This window comes from Macaca fascicularis, chromosome 15 (genome assembly GCF_037993035.2).
Source record: "Macaca fascicularis isolate 582-1 chromosome 15, T2T-MFA8v1.1".
Classification (NCBI taxonomy): domain Eukaryota; kingdom Metazoa; phylum Chordata; class Mammalia; order Primates; family Cercopithecidae; genus Macaca; species Macaca fascicularis.
In genome coordinates, this window is record NC_088389.1 from 62604984 (window position 1) to 62628755 (window position 23772).

The 23772-nt window shown below is 48.6% G+C and overlaps 1 long non-coding RNA gene across 3 annotated transcripts in view; it reads right to left on the bottom strand.

The window, feature by feature from the left end:
* The window catches only part of LOC135967408 (uncharacterized), a 32616-nt gene extending 10473 nt beyond the window's left edge, over positions 1 to 22143 (bottom strand). The window contains exons 1-4 of one of the 3 annotated variants that reach the window (XR_010581514.2): positions 21950 to 22143; positions 6087 to 6185; positions 5084 to 5220; positions 3411 to 4158 (exon numbers count right to left, since the gene is read on the bottom strand). This is a non-coding gene — a long non-coding RNA (uncharacterized lncRNA). Of the gene's footprint in view, positions 1 to 3410; positions 5221 to 6086; positions 6186 to 21949 lie in introns of those variants that run through there. The other 2 variants (XR_010581513.2, XR_012425038.1) reach the window with 2 other exon arrangements.
* Positions 22144 to 23772: the final 1629 nt, after the last annotated feature.

Genomic DNA, 23772 nt, shown 5'->3' on the forward strand with positions numbered 1-23772 from the left:
CATTCTCAGGCTGGGCTGCCACTGTCCATGGTGCTGCTTTGCATGGGCCGGCGCTGCCGTCCTCCTCACCGGGCAGGCTCAGGACGTGAGCCACCCACCAGCTTCGTGTTTCACTTAGGGAGCCCTAGAGTCTTGGGTGCTGGGTGGCAGAGAGAATACACAAGTGCTCACAACAGGGTGGCCAGTGGAAATTCAGCAGCAATGTCAAGCTGCAGAGTCTGACTTAATACTTAGAGCCACCACTTAGAGAGCCTTTGCTATAAGCCAGGTACTGGGCTAAGTAATTTTACATTAGTTGGGATCCTTTGGTTGCAAGTGACAGAAACCCAACTCCAACCAGGTAACCCAAAAGGGAAATGTTGTGGGCAGTCCCTCAAACAGTGAAACCACAGGAAGAACAGAAATGACGCTGGACCATGAGATAACTGGAACCAGGGATTCAAGTGCAATCCAGTGTCTCTCTCCTCTCTGCTTCTTTCCAGGTTGTTCTTTTCTTTTTTTTATTCTTTTTATATTTTTAGACAGAGTCTCACTCTATCACCCAGACTGGAGTGCAGTGGCGCAATCTCAGCTCACTGCAACCTCCACCTCCTGGGTTCAAGCTATTCTCATGCCTCAGCCTTCCAAGTAGCTGGGATTACAGGTGTGTGCCACCACGACTGGCAATTTTTTGTATTTTTAGTAGAGACGGTGTTTCACCATGTTGGCCAGGCTAGTCTTGAACTCCTGACCTTAGGTAATCCGCCCACCTCAGCCTCCCAAGGTGCTGGGATTGCATGCATGAGCCACCACACCTAACTCCAGTTGTTCTTTTCTGATGAGTCAGCTGTACCCCACTCAGGCAAGACCAGAACCCCATGTGCAGGCAACTTCAAGCTTACATCTTTTATCTTTACAACAGAGAGGGGAGAGCCCTTCTTTCTCCAGCTACAGTATAAAATCCCAAGGACAGACTCTGATTGGCTGCATTGAGTCATGTGCTCTGGCCAGGGAAGTGCCGTGTCGTGACCTGCAGCCCTGAGAACACCCGGGAGCCCTTCTTGGGAGAAGGGAAACGCTCAACTGGGCAGAAAAATCATAAAGTTCATGCAGATGTTGCACACATTATCTCATTATTCCTCATAACCATCCTGTGAAATAGGCACTATTATAATTCCCATTTTGCAGGTAAGGAAACTGAGACTCAGAAAGGTTAAATTATCTGCCCACTGTCATCCAGTTAGAAAGTGGCAGGGCCGGGGGTCAAATCCAGGTCAGCTGGACCCCAGAGCCCAGGCTCTTTGCCTCCACTCATGAACATAGACTTGGCAACTTGAAGGAGACACTGGAAAATCTTCCCAGTCTTAAAAAAGCTGAGGGATCTGAGCTGAGGGTTTGGCTCCTAGACAAGGAGACATGGTGGGGATGGGGCAGAGTTGGCGGAGCATTAGCAGAGTCCTCGGTCCACAGGCCTGGTCTGTGGCTTCTGGGTTGGGTCTCTTCTTTTTGCCATGAAGGGATGGTTAGGGCAGAGATCAAACCAGAAGAGAAGGTCCAAGCAATAGCCCAGGCGAGCTCAGGAGCTTGTATGAGCTCCTCCACCTTGATGGGGGTTTGCTCCATTGAAAAGCAGTTCTCTCCGTTGCATGCCGTTCTCCTGCTAGAGGCTTTATGCATAGAATAAGAGGTCTTCTTGAGAGGTAGCCTGAGAGGCGAACAGGAGAAAGCAGCCCTGTATCTGGCCACATGTGCCAGAAGGGGAAAAGCTGCAACACTGCCCTACGCCACCCCTCACCCCTGCCAAAGCACACACAGCAACAAGAGGCTATGAGAGCAGGGCAGAGCCATTCGTCATTTTGGCCATGACTTTTTTAGAGATCATTTTCCCCCACCATCCCTCTCTCACCACATCTCTTCTTTATCAGCTGTTTCGTGGAGTCAGCACTTTACACAATCCCAGAGTGGGGATCAAGCAGGACTAAAGCTCCCATTTCATAGAGGAGCAAATTAAGGCCCAGAGAGGGTATAACTTTCCCAAGGACACACAGCTAGTGTGTGATTTTAATATTTTTGTCATCGACATCAACATCTTCTCTTCCCCAGACAAAATAACAATAGTTTAGTAAAACACATAGCAATATTTACTCAATCTCTGTATAATTGTGCTGGCATCTTTCCCCAGGTGGGGGCTGGGGTGCAGCAGGGGCCCCTCGGGGCTGCCTTTAGTTGTCTGGGACACACAGGGAAGTCTCAAGTGAAACTAGTTACCAGGGAGGAGCAGCTCCCCCGGGCACTGACTCTGAGGGGAACATGCAGACCTGAACCTACCAGTGTCCAAGCCAGGAGGACTGAGGCAAAAACCACAGAGGCAGCCTTGTCACCATGCAGATGGGGACACGGAGGCCCAGTGGAGGGGGTTTGCCTGTGTGCATTCCATATGGGCTTGCATGTGGTGCTCCTCAGCTCTTTCTGGGGGGTCCCTCTGCATCCAGAGAAGCCTTCCCTGATCTCCCTGCCAGAATGGATGCCACCTTCCTCAGAGCCTCCCTGCAGCCTCCTTACCAGCACCACATGTTATTCAATGCCTGATGCCTCACTCTCCCTCTGCCAGCCCAAGAACCACTAGAGGGCAGGATGTGGCTGAGTCTTGTCTGCTTCTCCCCTCAGGGTAGACAACAGTTGCTTAATAAGAATTCGAGGTGGCTGGTGTGGTGGCTCAAGCCTGTAATCCCAGAACTTTGGAAGGCCAAGTTGGGCAGATCACGAGGTCAAGAGATCAAGACCATCCTGGCCAACATGGTAAAATCTCATGTCAACCAAAAAATACAAAAATTAGTCAGGTGTGGTGGTGTGCTCCTGCAGTCCCAACTAATTGGGAGGCTGAGGCAGGAGAATTGCTTGAACCTGGGAGGCAGAGGTTTCAGTGAGCTGAGATCGCACCACTCCAGCCTGGTGACAGAGCAAGACTCCATCTAAAAAAAAAAAAAAGAATTTGAGGAACTGGAGCACCTCTGGATCAAGCTGCCCGTGCTGGGGGATCCCTTCCAGCTCTAGGAAGATTACCCTCTGGAGTAAAGAATCCCTGGAATCCTGGCTTCAGAGCAGAACTAATGCAGAAAAACCTACCAATGCCTGGGATGCCCAGGGGTCACCAGGGCCTCAGCTTCCAGCAGCACTGTAGCCAGGACTATGCCTGGCCATCATTCTGCAAGACGGACACCTCTGCCCAGAAAGCACTTCAGGGCAGCGAGGGCCAAGGGACTGTCTAATCCCACCACATCCTCATCCCTAAGCAGATAAAGCTGTCAGCCCCTCTTCTACAGCCACATCTAATTCCCAGGAGCCAAGCCCAGTGCTTGGCACACAAAAAGGGCTCTGCCAAACTTGCTGAATAAATAAATAAAGAAATGTACCAAAGGACAGCTGAATTGGTCAGGAAGGAAATCTAACATTTATTGAATACTACCTTTGATAAGCTATGAGTGCTCCCCGTAGCTTACCTCACTTAATACACAACCGCCATCCTCATAAAGAAAGCCAACCAAAGCTCAGAGAGAAGAGGTGACGTGCCCAGTGTCACATCTGACCACAGATGGGGCTGTCCAGTTCCCTTGGAGGCTACAAGGAGAATGTCCTGAGGACAGGAAGTAACTCTCTTGTTCACCACTCTCTCTCAGTGCCCAGCACAGGGCCTGGCTGAGAGGAGATGCCCAGCTGTCCTGTGAGGTTGTGGCTGGAGCCATGTTGTCCCCTGGTTGGTAGCAGGGGGCCATTCTCAGTGGCAGGGAAGAGACTGAAGCAGGCATGTCCCAGGCTTGGTCCCAGGGCCAGGAGGTCTCCTGAAGCAGAGCCCCTCCCCAAGGGCTGCTCCTGCCTCCCCCTCGCTGGCCCTCGTAGGAAGCACCCTGTGTTGCTGGCAAAGGGCTTCCGCAGCCAGAGTCCCTGGGCCAAGCAAACCCCAAGGTCCCCAAACTTTCCACTTCCATAAAGTGCTCTGATCTTGTCAAATTGCTACCAGAGGAGTCATAGCTGAGTGAGCACTTGCCAGGTTCCCGCAGCTCTCCCGAGAGCTGTCACCGTCCTCATCCATCATAATTGAAGCAGTCCACCTGCTCCGGGCCCATCTTTCAACTGCAATGATGGCTGAGATGCGATAGATGTGTCTTGTCATCACCTTGACTTTTTTTGGAGAATGCAAAGGTCAGTGGGGCTCCTGGGGTGGGTGAAGGTGCTATGGGCCCACCTTAGTGCAAGCCTTGACCTCAGGGTGGAGGACTGAGTGCCGCTCCCACTGAGTGCCAGTCCTCACAGTGGCCATCGGCTTTGTCAGGGCCAGAGGAGAACTAGAGCCTCCCTTTACCCCAAGACCCTAGGTGCCCACACCTGCCTACCATCTTGTTCTGCAGATAGACTCCAGAGGGGCAAGGGAGTTTGGGAGGCACTGGCTTCCATGACACCCAGACCTGGCTGGCCCTAAGATACAAACTTTTACATGTACCTCCTCGCAGCCCATACCCGGGGCCACAAGCCTTGGATTTGCTTGTCAGGCAACAGAAATAGTTGTCACCGGTTTTCTGCCCTCAGGTCCATAAATTCAAGCAATGAGTATGATCAGGTGCAGAAACACAGACTTCAGGCTGCACTGCCTCTAGGACTCCAGCCCCAGATGGGCCAGCAGAGTCACTTTCCTGAGCAGGGCTCTGCCCGTTCATGGTCCTCCTGCTCAGAGGCTGCCCAGGGCTCCCTCTGCACGCAGAAGAAAGACCAAACTGCTTGGCCTGGCACTCAAGGCCCTGGGCAATGTGCACCAAAGAAGCAGGCAGCTTGAGGAGCAGTAGGTGCTCCAAAAAGAATCAATGCCCACCTCATTTAAGAAAGAAGTTCATTTTGTATCCCAGAGACGCCCAAGATACAAAGCAATGTCAAGGGAAGAATGAGCTCGGCGTCTCCAGAGACTTCAAGTGCAGCTGGATTATCTCCAGGAAGGCTGCTGCTGGGGCTCTAGAATGAGCTCAGCATTCTGAGGGAGAGGGAGGGGTTGAAGTGGGCAGTGCTGTACATCCCTCCAGCCATGAGTTCTCTGTCACTCCCGCTTCAGCCTTACCTGGCACTGTGACCACCTCCAGCCTTTGCTCATGCAGTTTCTTCAGTCTTCAGTGCCCTGTCTTGCCTTGCCATCTGAAGGCCCCCTACTCAACTATCCTTTGATCCAACAACACATTTTCCAGCTCCCACTCTGTGCTGGGGATATGGAGATTATTAAAACATGGTCCCTGTTCCCAAAACCCCAACCAGCTGTCTCCCTCCTCCCACCTGCCAGGCTGCTGAGCACAGCCAGACAGCATCAGGCGACTGTGCAGGCCAGAGCGCTGCTCATTCTACCCACCCCTCCCACTTGGAACCAAGGGATCCTCTTGTGCCTGTGCTCAGGGGTGTGAGCAGGCACGGGGGTTCTGGATGGCAGTGGGGAGGAGCATGGGGCAGCACAGGCCGCAGTTTAGGGGGACTCTGCCTGGGAGAACCACAGAGCCCCATAGTCCCAGTTCTATACGGGGCCACTTCCCGACCCCAGAATGTCCTGGGGCCAGGCCCCTAGTCTCAGTCCATAGTTCAGTGATTTCACCCAAATACCAGTTTATTCTCCTCAGATCTGAGTCACGGTCCCTTGCTTTATCCCAAGAGGTCAGCCCCTAACAGGCAGGGGAATCGGGGCCCTGTAGCTCATCTGTGTTGAGATATATGCACTTGCACTCTGAGCTCTAATGCCATAATCATCTTGGAAACATGAGAACCTTCCCTCAATAAGGGGATGTTCACCTGAGCAAATATATTCTCCTCATTGGTGCCACATCTTATGCACTCCTGCCTACCAAAGAAGGGTTCTGGGACCCCAAGGAGGTGCCCATAGAGTGGGCAGAGGGAGGGGCAGAATGGGAGAGGCTGGCACAATGGTCCCCTTCCCTCCTCCCAACCATAGTGAGAATCACTTACAGCACAGCCCGGAAGAGCGCTTCTGCCTCTAGGAGCCCCAGAAGAGACCAGATCAGAGCTGTGCACCTGCCCCTTTGTGGGAGGGGTGGGGAAGCTGCAGTTACCAGCTGCCATACCTGTCGGGGGAGCTCAGGATCCATGCAACGGAAGGCTTCTTAACTGATCCCCCTTGGAGTGGGCACTGCAGGTCTGAGCAGAGATTCCCAAAGCAAGGACTGGAGACAAAAAAAAAGATACATGGATGAGAGGGTAGCTCGGGGTAGGAATATCTTCTGCTCTCTACCCTCTTTCTCCCTATTGACACAATCAACAGACGTCAGTGTTCAGTGAATCTGTCATAAAAATGGTTCAGTGGCATCTGTCATTTTTCTTAAGATGTAAACTCCCCATCCTAAAAGGAGAAGGCTCCATGTTTACTCCATCTCATCCATTGAAAAAACAGCAGGACAAGGGCAGTGCCACAGCTGCCTGACCTTGGGCTGGCCGGAGCCCCCTCTGATGGCACGTGCTGTAGTGAACAGGGGCTCCAGGATTGAAAAGGCGGCCCAAGGTCCAGTTTGACGGATCCTGCTGGTGCTTAGTTAGTGTCCCCATGTCTGCCTCTTTTCCCCATTAGCCTGTGAACTCACTGAGAGCAGAGTGAGGCTTGGTCACCTTTATTTCTCCAGCATCTAGCACTAAGCGTATTAGATATTTTAGGCACAATTTCATGATAGTAGTTATACCTTAATTTTGTATAGTACTGTGCTTTTAAAAGCACATTCCTATCAAGCACCTCATCTTACCCTTAAATCTCCCCTTTTGTAGTAGTGGGCCAAATATTATCCCCATTTGGTGGATGAAGAAACTGAGGTTCCATGAGGTTCAGTTAAATGCCCACACTCTCCCATGCCACCCCACCTAGAAGCACACAGCTAATCAGTAGCAGCATCTGACCAGGCCCCTGCTCTGCATCTTTTTCCAGCGGTAAATTCTGCCACACCAAGATCACCCAGCTGCAGCTAGGAATCTTTGAGAAACACCAAGACATGGGAAAGTTGCCTGACAACTGTGTCCTGGCAAATGTTATTCTGGTTTGTTTTAAAGGAAAATAAGGAAGATGGTGCAAACTAGGGACCAGTGACCTTGACATCAACACAGTCAAGACTGATGGTTGTGAGCAGCAAGGGACAGACATCAGTAGAAGGTGGCAGGGCCTGAGTGAGACCTTGGCATCCACATTTGCCAAAGTCAAATGCCCATAGACAATTACAATCAACCATGAAAATCTGTAACCAGGAAGTAGAATTTAATGTAGCGGTGTAGAAACCTTTGGTTTCTGTGAGTCGCCTGGTTCTTTCCCTCCCTGCCTGCCAAGTGCTCAATGTTTGCCTTAGCCAACTTCTTTCAGCCACCTCTATCTCTCTCTCTCTCTCTCTCTCTTTCTCTCTCTCTCTGTGTGTGTGTGTGTGTGTGTGTGTGTGCGTGTGTGTGTGTGTTTGTAAAATGCTCTAAATTACCCAGTGCCAGCTGCTGCATCCAGGGTTCAGGTCCTGTTTCTTAATGATGATGGATGGCTTTGAAGATGCAGTGGATCAATAGGGTCTGAATTCCTAAACTCTTGACAAGAGCTGGAGAGAACACACATCTCAATGCCCACCCACAGAAGCAGACGGGAGTCCTGCCCCTCACAGTCCTACTTCTTCTATGGTCAGGTAAACCAAAGATGGGGCCTCGTGGGGTCACTCCAGGAGAGGGTTCGCCATCTTAGGTCCACCGTGTGGCAGACGGTTGCCCCATGCATTCAACAAACGTTCAACCATCTTATCCGGAAAGGGTTGTGCTTGGTGTTAGGGCAAGGGAGACGGAAAGAGGTAGGAGATGGTGAGGCCTGGCCCCTGTCCTAATGGAACTCAGCACCGTGAAGGAGACCCCACCATACAGAATGACCCTGGTCCAGGGTAAGACAATCGCCTACCGCTGTGTGCTGCTGTGAGCTGGGGGTTACCGCCGGCTCTCAACATGCACCCTCTCATTTGGTCCTCAGCAGACCCTGGAGGAACTTGCTGCTGTCATCCCCAGAAGGAGAGGCCAGTGAGGTCATCTGGCTGCAGAGCTGGTGAGGCAGAAGCAGAATTTGGGCCTGGCATCCTCACCCAACACAGATGGATAAAGCTTCAGACCAGAGGGAAATTACCTGGGCCTGGAGGGAGGGGGGTGGAATCAGGGAAGGTGAGGCTTGTGGGCTAGACCCCGGGGGACGAGAAGGATTTGGAGAAAAAGAGAGAGAGAGAGAAACAGTCTAAGTAGACCCCATACCTGAAGCAAGGGCAGGGGGCAGGCAGGAGAGGTTCAGGAAATGGAGAGAGGCCACTCAAGAGAGGGACTAGTGGAGGATGAAGCTGGAAAGGCGGTTCAGGGTCAAATGAGGCAAGACCAGGGAGGGGAAGGGGATTTTCCTGAGTGGGGAAGAGGGAGCCACAGAAGGTAAGATCTCTGTGCGAGACAGTCACCACCAGGGCAGTGAGCCCAAAAGAGCAGCCTGCAGGTTGCGTCAATCACGAGACTGAATCAAGGAGCGAGGCCAGGCACGGGAGGGATGGAGAGGCCCGGCCTGTGTGCCCTGGCGCCTGGGCACCCCGCGTGGCCCCGCAGGTGCCACGGGAGGAGGAAGGAGGCCGGGAGGAGGCAGCCGGCTCCCCTCCACAGGTAAGTGATTGGATTAAGAGGCCTGTCTGACAGGATGTCCGTTCAGCCGCGGAGGCTAATCAACTTCCCCATCCTGTCTGCTAATAAATCCTGCTCCGGGGACCACTCCGCCTGATGATCTGTCCTCGGGGACCGGCGCAGCCTTCTCCTGGAGAACATCCCGCAGTCTATTAAGGCGGCCGCCGCGCGCTGTCAGGCCTCCGTCCCGGGGAGTCTTGGGAGGTGCCCATCACCCAGGTGCGCCCGCCGGGACCCCAGCCTTTGTGCGGCCACCGCGGGGGCTGACAGCCATCCCGCTCCGAGGGGCTCGGACCCCCCAGTCCTGGCCGCTCCGGGCTGCCTCAGGCTCTGCGTGCATAAATTAGCAGGCGGTGATTGTGAGATCTATAATATCTATAGAGAAGATGTATAAATAAATTAAAGCTTTAATTATTTTCTTGGATTCGCTGTCGCTCAAGAGAGCTAGTGGAAAGCTGTCGGGGAAGGGCGGAAGGCCTGATTCTCTGAAGCCTTTCTAGTTTTTTTAGCTGCAGTGATTTTTTTTTCTCTTTTCTTCCTTCTGCTCCCCCAACCCTCAAAAGGCAAGAGTTGGGGCGGAGAGACAGTGAAACAATGTCCTTTGTTGCTCAAGATAAAAAGTACATGCCTTTGACTTGCTTCCAAAACAGCGTGCCCCCGCCCCCCCATCTCCCACCCCCACCCCAACACATGCCCACCCACCAGCAGCTTTCTTTTCTGTGAACACTGTCTATAGGCAGAGTTCAATCCCACATTTTCATCAGTTCTAGAAGAACCTCCAAGGGCGTTATTAAATATGTGAAATACGCCAGAAATATTCAAGCAATCCCCATCTGGCCCTGGGAGGGAGGAAGAAAGGACTGGGAAAGTAATAAAGTGTGTTTATTTTTTAATCTAGATGACATGTTTTACATCATTAAAAAGGACAATTATTTTTAAAATTCAGCCTGCACGCTTCGACGGTTCGAGAGGTCTGCCGCCCCAGAATCCATCAGAACCTCACTCCACAGCCAGGCCTGGGTCCACCCTCGAGGCCAAGTTACATTTTAAAACATTCAAAACCATGGAGGCAATCGTGAGTCCTTTAGAAAGGCCTCATCTCTAAGGAGCAGGAAGGGAGGGGCCGTCTTATTACTGAGTCACCTTTCCCTGGAAAAGAGGGTTTCTGATCCCAAGACTCCGAGGATCCTAAGTTCAGGCAGAGTTTCAAAGACTGGTGGAAGTTAGATGGAATTTGAAATGGCTGAGACTTCACCAAACCAGTATCTCTGAAACAAAACAGCAGTTGTCTCACTACGAAAACCCTGCTGATCGCTCTCCAGACTTGGAGTTCCTCCCTTTGGGCTGCCACAGGTCCAGGGCCACAGCCTAGTGAGGGAAGCAGCCAGGAAAATGGCCAAGCCCAACACCCAACAGCCAGTTCCTAAAACGGTTTCTCACCCTCATCCCTTTTCTCTCTCTGCCCTGGACACATGCCAGGAGGTCAGTGTACTAAAGTGTGGGTCTCTTCAAAAGCATGCATCCCTTTTCACTCAGCAAGTGGATTTCTAGGAATGCAATCCTAGAAGTAATCAGAAAAAAATTATGCAAAGATTAGTCTCAAGTATGTTCACCGCAGCATCATTTATGTTTGGTCAAATCATATAAAATTGCCATTTTTTAAGTCAAGAACAGTCAAATGTTAGAAATTTTATGTTGTTCAGTTTAATAAAATTAAAACATTAAAAATACTTTTGGCCAGGTGAGGTGGCCCATGCCTGTAGTCCCAGTGCTTTGGGAGGCTAAGGTGGGAGGACTGCTTGATCCTAGGAGTTCAAAACCAACTTGGGCAACATGGTGAGACCTTGTCTCTACAAAAAAAAAAAGAAAAAAAGAAAAAAAGAAAAAGCTTAGAAAATTAGTTGGGCATGGTGTTACACACCTGTGATCCCAGCTACTTGGGAGGTGGAGCCAGGAGGATTGCTTGAGCTGTGTTTGCACCACCACACTCCAGCCTGGGCAACAGAGTGAGACTCTGTCTCAAGAAAAAAAAGAAAAGAGAAGAAGAAGAAAGAAGGCTGGGTGCGGTGGCTCGCACCTGTAATCCCAGCACTTTGGGAGGCCAACGTGGGCAGATCACTTGAGCTCAGGACTTCAAGACCAACTCGGGCAACATGACAAAACTCCATCTCTAAAATTATAATTATATATATACACATATGTGTATATGTGTATATATATGTGTGTATATATATATGAAATAAAGAAATATCTATATTTCCAATAATAAGGGGTGGTTGCTCCATTTCAGCACCTGCTGGAATACCATATGGCTTTTGGAAATAACCTTGCAGAAGTACATTTAATAGAAAAATAGTTTAGAATTATATTAAATGAAAAATAATGTGTACAGTCTGATCTCTTTTCTTTAAAAATGAAAAAGACATATGCAGGGATAATGATGGACCCCAAGATGTTGAAAACGGTTTTCTCTTGATATTAGGATTGTACATGAGTTTTATTTTCTTCTTTTTGTTTATCTTTATTTTCTGGCTCTTATAACAAATGCACACTACTTGTATAATAATAAATGTAAGCAATAAAAGCTTTTTTTAAATAACAAAGTGTGGGGCTCCAAGTTGACTCTGCAATGCTGACCAAAGCTGACGAGAGGAGACTGCAGCCCTCACCTGGCCTCTACGGCTCTGTGGCTGGCTACAGTCATGACCAGGATCCTGGGACAGGGGTAACAGAGGGCTGGCACTGAGTAGTCCTCTTGGGCCAGGTCATCTGGGCGACTGCTAACCCCACAGGAGCTCCCTGGCTGCCCAGGGTCTGGCCTCAGAGTAGAAGCAAGAGGGGTAGAAAGCACATAGACAAGGATGTTTTTCACTTGAAGAAAAGCAGGATTTCTCACATCTGAATGTGGCTCCAGAGAAAGGCAGAGTGTAACCCAAGGATCAGTCCCAGATCCACCATGGATTCACCAAGCCTCCAGTCCTCCGTCTTAATGGGGCCAGATAATATTTGGGCCATACACTGAGGTGTTTTCCTCCATATTTCCTTATAACGTTTTCTCTTGCCTCACTCAAATTGCGCAATAGGCAATCAAGTTGTTTTAGCAGAATCAGAGAGATTTAAAAGAACAACAAAAAAAGGAATCAGATGAAAGGACTGGGAACAATGCATCATTTGTCGGAGTCAGGTTTTGTTTTTTTGGTTTTTTTTTTTTCACCTAAAAGAAATTTAAAACCTGCTGGGCTGGGAGAGAGAACCATGTCAGAGGTGGGATGATGGAGAAGCCCTGAACCCTGCCCTTCCCTAGGCTTAGGCCAGAGTTACAGGGATGACAAAAATCTCAGGTGGATTTGGAGAATCTTCAAGTGGGAGAGTGCTGGGCCTCTTCCCCAGGGGAGCCCACAGAGGATCAAACCTGGCAGAGTTCGCAAGTGCCAAGGGTAGTGTGGGAGGGACAGAGTAGAAACGGCTGTGTGTGGTGTACCTGAGCAGAGAGGGCCTTAGGAGCCCTGTGGCTTCCTGTCGTGGAAGAGAGCAGCTGGATTCTCTCATGCCCCTTAGCAGCCTCTAAAGTGGGTGAGATTGCTCTTACCTCTGGAGAAGTATGCTTTGAGAATGAGGGATGGTGGAGCGGCAGTCTGGATCTCAAAGGCTGACAGCACAGATGAGTGTCTTCCAAAACACAGGCAGCCCCAGCTCTCTTTTGCCAAGGCACCGAGTGAACTCCCACCCAAAATTTAGACACAAATTCTGGCAGATGAAGAGTGAGGGGAAGAGAGAACCCAAAGTAACTGAGATCACTTGGAATTCTCTGAGATGGCCCTCCTGCAGTGCAGCTGAATGACTCCGAAGAAAACAGTAAGTACAGGGCTGGACGCAGTGGCTCATGCCTGTAATCCCAATACTTCAGGAAGCTGAGGTGAGCAGATCACTTAAGGCCAGGAGCTTGAGACCAGCCTGGCCAACATGGTGAAACCTCGTTTCTACTAAAAACACAAAAATTAGCTGCACATGGCGGCACATGCCTATAATCCCAGCTACTTTGGAGACTAAGGCACAAAAATTGCTTAAACCGGGAGGCAGAGGTTGCAGTGAGCTGAGATCGCGCCACTGCACTCCAGCCTGGGTGACAGAGCGAGATTCTGTCTCAAAAAAACAATTAAAAATAAGGCTGGGCATGGTGGCTCACGCCTGTAATCCCAGCACTTTGGGAGGCCAAGGCAGGCGGATCACGAGGTCAGGAGATCAAGACCATCCTGGCTAACATGGTGAAACCCCATCTCTACTAAAAATACAAAAAATTAGCCAGGCACAGTGGCATGTGCCTGTAATCCCAGCTAATCAGGAGGCGGAGACAGGATAACCACTTGAACCTGGGAGGCGGAGGTTGCAGTGAGCTGAGATCACGCCACTGCACTCCAACCTGGGTGACAGAGCAAGACTCCATCACAAAAAAAAAAATAAATAAAATTAAATAAAATTAAATATAAGTCCAGGTAGAAAAAGATAAAATTGTCTTTCTTGCAAACATTGCAAAAGTGTGTGACCTGAGATTGGGTGAAAGGATGGTAAGGTCCCACCAAACAGCACATTCTATGGGTGTCTGCTCAGGTGTTCAGGCAGTCAATAGGCCAGAACGGCCAGGGTGGACAGATGGGGAAGGCAGGCAGACTTGGACTCGGAAGAACCCTTAGAGACTATTGTGTCCAACCTTTTGGCTAAACAGGTGGGGAAACTGAGGCAGGGGGAACAGGGAGGTGCTTATGGACAAACGTAAACCCATGTAGCACCAGATGCAGGATCCAGCTCTTTCTCTCGTCCAGGCGCTGCAAGTGGCCACAAGACCAACAGAGCAGAGTGGGGTGGATGCACGTGCACTGCACAGCTGAGAGCCATCCCTGGGGTTGGGCTGGGCTGGCAGACCGTACTCCAGTCCAGGCTGCTCTCAGAGTCTAGCCCCTGGGTTGGGGATCCAGGTGCTCACATGCACACAGAGCCAGCTCATCCCCAGCCACAGTTTCCTGTTAATAATTGCACTAACTGTCTCCACACCCGTCAGCACTAATCTTCCGCACAGCCTGCCAGGGCCTGATTTATCAGTATGGAGGGCACGCTCTTAAAGGGTCACAGCCCACCGCGGATCTCCAGCTCCTTTAGCAATAAGTGGCAGAACATATTTTCTCTGCTAACACTACTGTATGTTAGAGAATAGATTATTTTAAGAATCAAGACTAAATTGAAACAAGGCAGGCTTGAATTTTTCCCCCAGAACCATAGGAGAGGGTCATCTATCAGTGTGACGCAGTGGACAAAGTACTAGAGAGTGACTCCAAAGCCCAGGGCTGGCGTTTCCGTCTAGTACTTACTGGCCCAAGTGACCTTGGGTAAGTCATTTACCCTCATCAAACCTCAGCCTCCTCAGCAATACAGTGGGAGTGGGGGCATAGTCCTCTGTCTAGTGCTTCAGAGTCCTAGAAATCTATCAGGGAAACACGAACCCACCGATGGGAGAATGGGGAAATACACACATACATATGGCCTTAAACATAGAAAAAACTGCTCAACTCCAAACATAGGAACTTATTTAGAGGATTTCCTATAATGCCAGCACCTTGGGAGGCTGAGGCAGGAGGATTGCTTGAACCCAGGAGAACAAGACCAGCCTGGGCAACAAAGCAGGACCTCATCTTTGTCTTTACTAAAAATCCAAAAAAAATCAGTCGTGTGGGGTAGTAAACTCCTGTGATCCCAGCTAATTGGAAGCTGAGATGGGAGGATCACTTGAGCCCGGGAGGCTGAGGCTGCAGGGAGCCATGATCATGCCACTGCACTCCAGCCTGGGTGACACAGGGTCTCACTCTGTCACCCAGGCTGGAGTGCAGTGGCTCGATCTCAGCTCACTGCAACCTCCGCCTCCTGGGTTCAAGTGATTCTCATGCCTCAGCCTTCCGAGTAGCTGGGACTACAGGCATGTGCCATGACACCCAGCTAATGTTTTGCATTTTTAATAGAGATGGGGTTTCATCATGTTGGCCAGGTTGGTCTCGAACTCCTAGCCTCGGCCTCCCAAAGAGCTAGGATTATAGGCATCAGCCACCTTGCCCCACCAAAACCCTGTCTCAAATTATACATATATATATTTATGGAATTTGTCTGGAGGAAATAATTAACTTCGTGAACAAAGATGTAAAAATTTTAGGAATTTTATTCCAGATTCTGCTTGTAATAGTGAAAAAAAAAAAAAAAAAGGAAACAAACCAAATATCTGATCATTAGGGGCTGGTTAAAGTGTGACACAACCATTTGATGGAATATTGTATATGCAGTTAAACACATAGGTTCACAAAACCATTAGTAACACAAAATTATTTGCTGTTAGGTTTTCTAAAAAGAAGGCTACAAAATAGTACGCAGGGTAAAATCTATGGAGAAAAATTAGGAAGAAATACTCCAAAATATTGACAATGGAGCAACGAGATTGACAACTGAGCAATGGGATTGTAAATGTTTTTTATCTTCTTCTTTTTGCTTATATGCATCTTCTACATGCTCTATGGTAGCCATTACATTTTTAAGTTATTTAGGACAATAATAACTATTCTTTCTCTGTCCCCAGGATGAGAGTGATAAGCAAACTGGAGGAGCTAAAGAAATCGGACTACATAGTGGATCATAATGTCACTGCCCACCCACGGGCCCTGCCTCTGTTCTGTGTCCCATGTGCGTGTCTGTGACTCTGCCAGACCTGATCATGCCCTGTTTTCTCTTACAGCTATGTACATGCCCATCTCTCTTGGAGAGGTTGCTGAAGGTGGGGACCACCACGTCTTGTCATCATCACCCAGTCAGAGCTTGTCCCAGAATGGGACCCACTGAATATATGTTGAATTACCCTGAATGGCCATCCCCTAAAGCTAGACTGCTTTGGAGGCCCCTCCCTGCCTGCCGGGTACCTCTGGAGGGGTCCGTTAACTTGTTGGGGCCAGACCCACAAGCCCTGCTCTCAGCACCGTTCCTCCTGGAAGGCCACCCACAGCTTGCTGCTCCAGGAAAACCGGAACTGCAACCCCTCCTCTGTGGGCAGTGGGTGTATAAAGGCTTTCCTGAATACGCGTTCCCTGGAACCTCTTAACCCAGGACTTAGGTCAAGGATTCTCAGCCCGCTATAGACAAGGAAACAGAGGCTCTGAGAACTGGAATAACCTGCCCACAGTAGAACCACTGAGAAAGAGAGGCTCTGCTCCCAGACCCGCGTCCAGTGCTCTGACCCCATGCTCACAGCATGCTGCTTAGCTCAGAGCAGCAGAAACCCAGACCCAAGCAGATATTCTGAAACCTGCAGGCAGTGATGGCTTTGGTCTCTAGCACCACCATTCACTAGCTATTGTTAAAGCAAACTAAATATGGCCTGAGAAGAACTCCATTCTTCTTTTTTGACATGGAGTCTCACTCTATCGCTCAGGCTGGAGTGCAGCGGCACAATCTCAGCTCACTGCAACCTCTGCTTCCTGGGTTCAAGCAATTCTCCTGCCTCAGCTTCCCGAGTAGCTGGGATGACAGGCACGCACCATCACGCCTGGCTAATTTTTTACATTTTTGGAAGCAACAGGGTTTCACCATGTTAGCCAGGCTGGTCTCGAACTCCTGACCTCAAGTGGTCTACTCACCTCAGCCTCCCAAAGTGCTAGGATTACAGCTGTGAGCCACCGCCCCCAGCCAGAGCTCCATACTTCTGCATTTGAGTCCTTGTGGACAAACTGTAACCTAGCTTAACAGGCTGACAAGATTGAAAACCTAACTTAGGAGTATGCGCCTGTAACAATAGCTGAGTTTTGGCCAATCCCAGCGGCATACTTCAACCACTCATAGACTGCTGAGTGTTCAAACTGTATTCAAATAAGGCAAACGCCAAACTGTAAGCAATCCAGCTGTTTCTGTACCTCACTTTCGATTTCTGTACGTCACTTCCCTTTTTTTGTCTATCAATTTGTTCTGACCAGGAGACATCCTGGAGTCTCTCTGAATCTGCTGTGATTCATTGCTCAATTAAATTCCTTTACATTTAATTCAGCTGAAGTTTTTAACACTATGTATCCTTGGAAAGTCACTGCCCTCCCAGAGCCTGTTTTCTCATCTGTAAAGTGGTCCTAATAACCTCTGTGTCAGAGGGTTCTTGAGAGGATTACATGTCACAGGGAAGCTCCTTGCACAAGATCTAATTCTGAGTATGCACTTTCTCTCCCTGGTCAGATGAACTTTTGACAAAGGGCTACCTCCAGACACGGCTGCCAGGTTGGGCCTTGTTCTGTTTCTCCGTGGGAATGGCTCTGCCTTCCTGTGCCCTGAGCTCAGCAGGAGCTGCCCAGCAGGTTGGCCGGCAAACAATGCCACAGCCTCCTCTCTCCCTACCTCCACTCCTTACCCAAAAAAGGGCTCCAAATGCCTTCTATAGCTTCTTTCCTGGGCAGAGAGGGAGGGTGGGAGTAATGAGAATAAGAGAAACTGACAGAGTTGGTCTCTGCCATGGGCTTCACTGTGGATACATCACCTTCTATAGTGCACTGAATGATGGCCCCAGTATCAGGGCCTAATTCCCAGATTAGACAGTGCACTTACCTTATACAGCAAAATAGACTCTGCAGGTGTGGTTAAATTGAAAATGAGATAGATGATCTTCGATTATCTGGCGAGGAGGGGAATAAAGACAGTCACAGGTGTCCTCATAAGAGGGAGGTAGAGGGAGATTTAACACAGGCAGAGGAAATGGCAGTGTGGCCACAGAAGCAGAAATTGGAGAGACGTGGCCCCAAGCCAGGAACACAGGCAGCCACCAGGGACTGGAACACGTGAGGAAAGGACTTTCCCTTAGAGCCTGCAGAGGGAGCATGGCCCCACAAGCACCTCCGTTTCCACCCGGTGAGACTGATTTGGGACTTCTGGCCTCCAGAATTACGAGAGAATAAATTCCGGTTGTATGAAGCCACCAGCTGTGTGACCATTTGCTACAGCAGCCACAGGAAACTGATACACTCACCCTCCCTGAGTCCACATAAAAGTTCTGTGATCCAGACTCATACACCCCAAGGACTAAACAAACCTTCCTGTTAAATCATGAAGAAAGGGACTCACTCTGGGTTTACCCACAGTTATTTGACATCAGATGTCACCTTCTGAATGCCAGAGGGCCAGTACAGGATCCAGCACAACTGTGGTGCTCTTGGAGAAGGGTCAGGAAATCCCAAAAGTGCTTCACCAGCCCCAGGACCCTGTGCCTGGCACGGGTTAGCTGTGCTCGTTTATATGCAGGGCAATATGTTTACTTTTGTTTGAAGAAAAAAAAAAGGGCCCTGATTATTTAAAAAAAAAAAAAAAAAGAAAAGAAAAGAAAAAAGGGTTTTGGTATGGTCCCAAATAATGCAGTTTTCGGAAATGAAACAGCAGCAGAATTAACTGCAAAAGCTACTGGGCTAGTCTAATGTCTTCCTACACAGACCAAGAAACCAATGCCCAGAGAGGGGAAGGAAGGGACTTACCCAAGGACACACAGCCAGTCAGCCGAGATGAAGCTGCAACTTGAGACTCCCAGCTCCTCCCACCCTGACACACACACAGACACACAGACACACACACTCACTTAGATTACTAGTACTCTTCAGTTTGCTAACTTTCATCCTCAAGGAGTTTGTTGCATTAGTTTCTAAGGGCTGCTGCAACAAATTACCACAAACTGGGTGGCTTAGAACAATATCAATGTATTGACCCATATTTCTGGAGGCCCAAAGTCCAAAATTAAGGTGTCAGCTAGCCATGGTCTCTCTGAGGGCTCCAGGGGAGAAATCCTTCCTTGCCTCTTCTAATTGCTGGTGGTTCCTGGCAATCCCCATCATTCCGGGACTTCTGAGTGCCTTCGCCTGGCCTTCTCCTCGGCGTGTCTCTCTGGGTCTCTGTCTCCTCATCTTATAAGGACACCCATCACTGGATTAGGGCCCACCAGCATGACCTCATCTTTACTTGATTACATCTGCCAAGACTCTGTATTGCATTCACAGGTTCTGGGTGGACAAGTTTTAAGGAGGGATGCTCTTCAACCCAGTATACATCTAGTTATGCTCTTTATCTAGACAGATGAGGATCGGGGGTTCGAAAGCTCAGCAATAGCCTAATAATTAAACATCTGAAGCCCTCTCTCTGTGCCCCTCTCTGTCCTCTGTACAGTAGTAACCTATGGCCAGTTCTTTGGCCCTATCTAGCCTGTGCATTTTTTGCAGGTAAACACTGTGTCCCCAGCCCCCTAACATAGCCCTGACACAAAGGAGGAACTTGGAACCATTTGCTGAACAAACGAATGAAATGAGACATTTGGAAGCACAGCCCAAAGAATGTAATTTCCAGAAATGAAACAGCAGCTGAATGAATTGTAGCAATGTCAGTGCTCACTTCTTATGCTCTTGTAGCCTGCTGCTTTCACAGTGGGCAACTGAGTTGCTGGGAGTCCAGCAAATTTCTGGGGAATCTCCCTGTGGGAGTCAGGAACAAAGCTGGCATTTGGCAACTGGCCAGCAGGGGGCAGGATGGTCTCAGGGACAGAGCCCCAGAGCCTGGAGCTTGGCTCCACTTACCCAGCAAGCAAAGCCTCCCAGAATCAGAGAGTTTCTGATTGCAAGGACTCTGCAACCTACTCTGACTCCTCTTTGTTCTTTTTTTTATTTCCCCCCCTTTTTTTTTTTATTGCTAGATCAGTACCAATGAGTCTTCTTTGAATGGATAAAGAAACTGAGGCCCCGACAGGGGAAGGGACTTGCCCAAGCTCAGAGAGAGTCCGGATCCGTAACTCCAGACCCCATTCCCTGCGCCAGTTCTAGTACTGCCTGCAGGCTTTGGTCTACCTGGGACCAACTCTAAACAAACAAAAAATAAAAGAGCTTGTCAATGCAACTTGGGTCTTTTTAAAGGTCTTTTTGAATCCCTGATTCAACTAAATATACACAATGTATATGCTCTGACCTGGGGATGCCACTTCCAGAAATATATCCTAGATGCACACAAGGATGTTCATTGTGGTGGTGTTGATAGTAGAGAAAAATTGGAAACAACATAAAAATTGGAAACAACCACGACAGGACTGCCTTAATAAATGATGACACAGCCAGGCACAGTGGCTCACACTTTGGGAGGCTGAGGCAGGTGGATCACTTGAGGTTAGGAGTTCAAGACCAGCCTGGCCAACATGGTGAAACCTCATCTCTACTAAAAATACAAAAATTATCCGGGCATGGTGGCGGGCACCTGTAATCACAGCTACTCAGGAGGCTGAGACAGGAGAATTGCTTGAACCCGGGAGGCCAAGGTTGCAGTGAGCCGAGATCATACCATTGCACTCTAGGCTGGGCAACAGAGTGCGACTTCGTCTCAATAAATAAATAAGTAATGACATATCTGTTTTGTGGAATACTGTATAATCATTAAAAATAAATTTTTAGAAGATGTTTTTAAAGAAAAAATCATGCTAGAAAACTGAGGAAATAATACATATTGTACATTCCTAATATTTTAAAATTCCTTGTGCATATAAAATGTAATTTGTGGTTCCAGAGGTACTCACTATTTAGCACTAATTTTCTCTACATGTATTTTTAAAAATTAGACCTTACAATATTAAAATAAATACATTAATTTTAAATTAAATATATACATAGTTTTATACACACACACACATGCTTAGACCTTAGACCTTAGACCTGGGTAAGTGTGGTCCATGCCTTAGCTCTCACAATTCAAAGTGTTCGGCATTTAATAAACACACATAGGCAAATAGTTATTAGGAAGACATAGGCACTTCTGTTCCTTGCGACCTGGTGCTCAGTGCTGCATAGCGTAACCCTAAATATTAACTTGGGACTAACATCATCAAGACCCAGGAAACGTGTCTCCAGCTCTTGCCCTCTGTCTTTGAGACAAAAGGGACTGAAACCCAATGTCACAACACCATGTGGGCTGTGCTGTGGCTGACATCAGAGATGGACGATGCTTCAGAGTACAGGGAAAATTTGAGTAGTGGACGTGCTTAAGCATGTAAGAGAATAGACAAATTAATTTGTCAAAAACTTCCTCTCAGGTCGCATGGAATGCAACATTTTCATACATAACAAGGTATAGTATCCTAGCAGTGCTAACCGTCCATTTCCTTGCTTTTCTTCATGTTCTAATTCGTACTTCCAGAGGTACTCGCTAATTAGCAGCATATCTGCAACAGCTGCACCTAACAGCGGAGGAATATTTTGCAATAGCAAACGATTCATTGTACTCTTAAATTTGCCTCTGTGTAGGTCTAGACATAATATGTATGAAATATATCAGTTCTTTACATTGACAACTATGGACCCTGGACCCTGGCCATTCAAATAGCATAGTTGTGCTATTTTTAATAGCTAATGGAAGGTAATCAAATGTTTTTTAAAAATTTTAATGTCTACTTTACAGAAATAATTTTCATCTAAATTTTTAATATTTACTCATTGTAATTTGAATTTTGCCTTTTGGTCTTAACAGATAATTTTGATCTTTTAGAAGAAAATCTTTCTTAGAAAAAATGATTTAAATATTAAATATTTAAACACACGGTATGTGGAACTCCAATTGTACTCTTGCCCTGGGCCCTTCAAATGTAAGATCTAGGCCTGTGTTTAGAAAACAGATTCTGATAGAAAATACACCAGAATGTCAAAGGAAGTTGACTCTAGATCATTAGATTGCTGTGATTTTTATTTTATTCTTTTGGATTTTTTTCTATTTTTCTAGATTTTCTAGTATTTATCTAGTCAGAAAAAAAATGATAAATATATATTTTCAAGTGTTGCATCAGCCCCCAGCCTCCTCCCAACGTGGAATAACTTTCTACCCTCAATCAGGGTCCTGGGACAGGTCTCTAATTCTGCCCCCATCCCCCTGACCACTCCAGACTTTCAGCAGGAGGGACCCCAGGGGTAGCCCCTCCCTCAGCCCTCACTGAGCACTTCCCCCCTTAGCTGGCACCCCAAGGCCTCAAGGCTTCACAGCTTCCCATAATGAGATTCAGAAAGCTGCCCCTGACTGCTCTGCGGGTCTCACTCTAGACAAACGGTATTCTCAGCCTTGGGTTTCCCACCCTCCCACCCCACCCCCGCGAGCGTTTAACTTAGTGCTGCTTTCAGGACTAGGTAGAAACTGGCTGCCCTCCCTGGAGTCTGTGCTGGCCTCACATCGCCCACAACAGGGTAGAAATGCCCCACCAGCTCACCTTCCAGAAGCCTCCTCTGGAGGCTAATCAGGCACACCGAGTGGGGGAAGGTGCCGTCATGGTTCCACGAACCGGTTCTGAGGCCTGGCAGATGGAATTTCCCCACATGTCCCTTGTGAAAACCCAGCAGTAGGAACAGAGGTGGAGAAGGCAGGACTTTCTCACTGGCTCCCATTCAGGCCCAGAAGTGCCCTGCAAGGAGTGTAACCTGACACCTGGAGCTTCCCCTGCCTATCCCGCCCCAAGCACCACTCCCACCCGTCCCAGTCTGGCAGCGAGTGGCGCTCACCCAGGGAGAGGTTGCATTCCCTTGACAGACCATATATCCAGAAGGAAGCCCTTCCTGCAACTGGGAGAGGGGGACTTGGCCACCTGGGGAACCCTACAGAGTCCCTGAAGGTTGAAGCCAGGAAGTCCTCAGAGCTACAATCAATCCCTCTGTTTACACCGGCGACACAGAAAGCTCAACTGACTGGCCCCAGGTCCCAGAGCAATCATGTGACCATGAAAACCCAGAATTTTCTCTTCCAGTGCCCCATACAGCCTGGAACTCTCCCTCACATCTGACATTTTAAATTAAACATAGGATACCTGCCACATTCTTCGAGGAGACGTACTTACACCTCAGGAGTTTTTAGAAACGTGTCTCCACCCAGAAGCCTGCACTGAGCTGCAAATTGAGCAATGGCAGAGACTTCAACGGCCTTATTCACCACCATAGCCTGGAGGTTCCCAGTATGGTACCTGGTTCATTGATTCTAAGGTGGGTATTTTTTTTCACATTTTAATATTTCTGAAATTGAGATATAATTTGCAATCCATCAGAAGTCAAAGTGTAATGGGCAGCATTTTTTCCTTCGTAGTAGGCCAATCATTGTTCAGTATGCAATTAATTGATGGCACCTTAGATTCAATGAAATACGGGAAAATAGGGTCATAGTGGCCAAAACATATTTGTCAAATAAATAAACATACTATGCTAAGCACTATGCTAAGGTTCTACATGCATTATCTTATTTACCTCTCCCCCAAATCCTCCTGTGAAGGAAATATTATTCCCATTTTACAGATCAGAAACTAAAACCAAGAGCAATTAAAACACTTGCCCCAGATCCCACAGTAATGGAAGAGCCAGAATCGACATCCAGCTCTAGGGGTCATAGTGTCTGCTGTAACCACTGAGAAATCCAGCCTTCCAGTACAATGCAAGTCCCTTGTTGCCAAGTAAAGTATGGTGACCAACCATCTCGTTTTGCCCTGGTCTGAGGGGCTTCTGGGACATGGGACTTTCAGTGCTAAAACTAGGATAAACCAGGGTAGCTGATCAGCTGATCACCAAGATCAAGAGTCCCTCACTCCTCCTGCCCATCTGTGCCTGCTCCCTCCACATAGCCTCCACCTCTTCCAGGGCCTGCACCTGTGAACAGGCCTCCACCCCAGCTCTTGGGCCCCTAGGCCTGGCAGGAATTCCCAGGGCTTGGGTCCTCTCTGAATGAACGGCCCCTCCACTCTTCTGTGCCAAGGAAGCTGCCAAAGTCCCTCTTTCTCCAAATGTCTCTCACCAGTGGGTGCCAGATCTAGATGTTCATTGGACCTGCTGGGCTCTTCCCATCGCTGATGGAACATCTGGCCAGGTTTTCCCAGAGCTTCATTGAAATGATGGACCAGGCTATGGCTCCTTAGTTCCCATTTCACACTGCTACATGGATTTCAAAGGAGCTCAACGTTCTCAGGTTCAGGAAGGCTGCTAATATTAGCACTTTTGGACCCAGATAGCAAGGACCCTTTCCTGAAAGAAACTTCTCAGCAACTCCGTCTGAGAC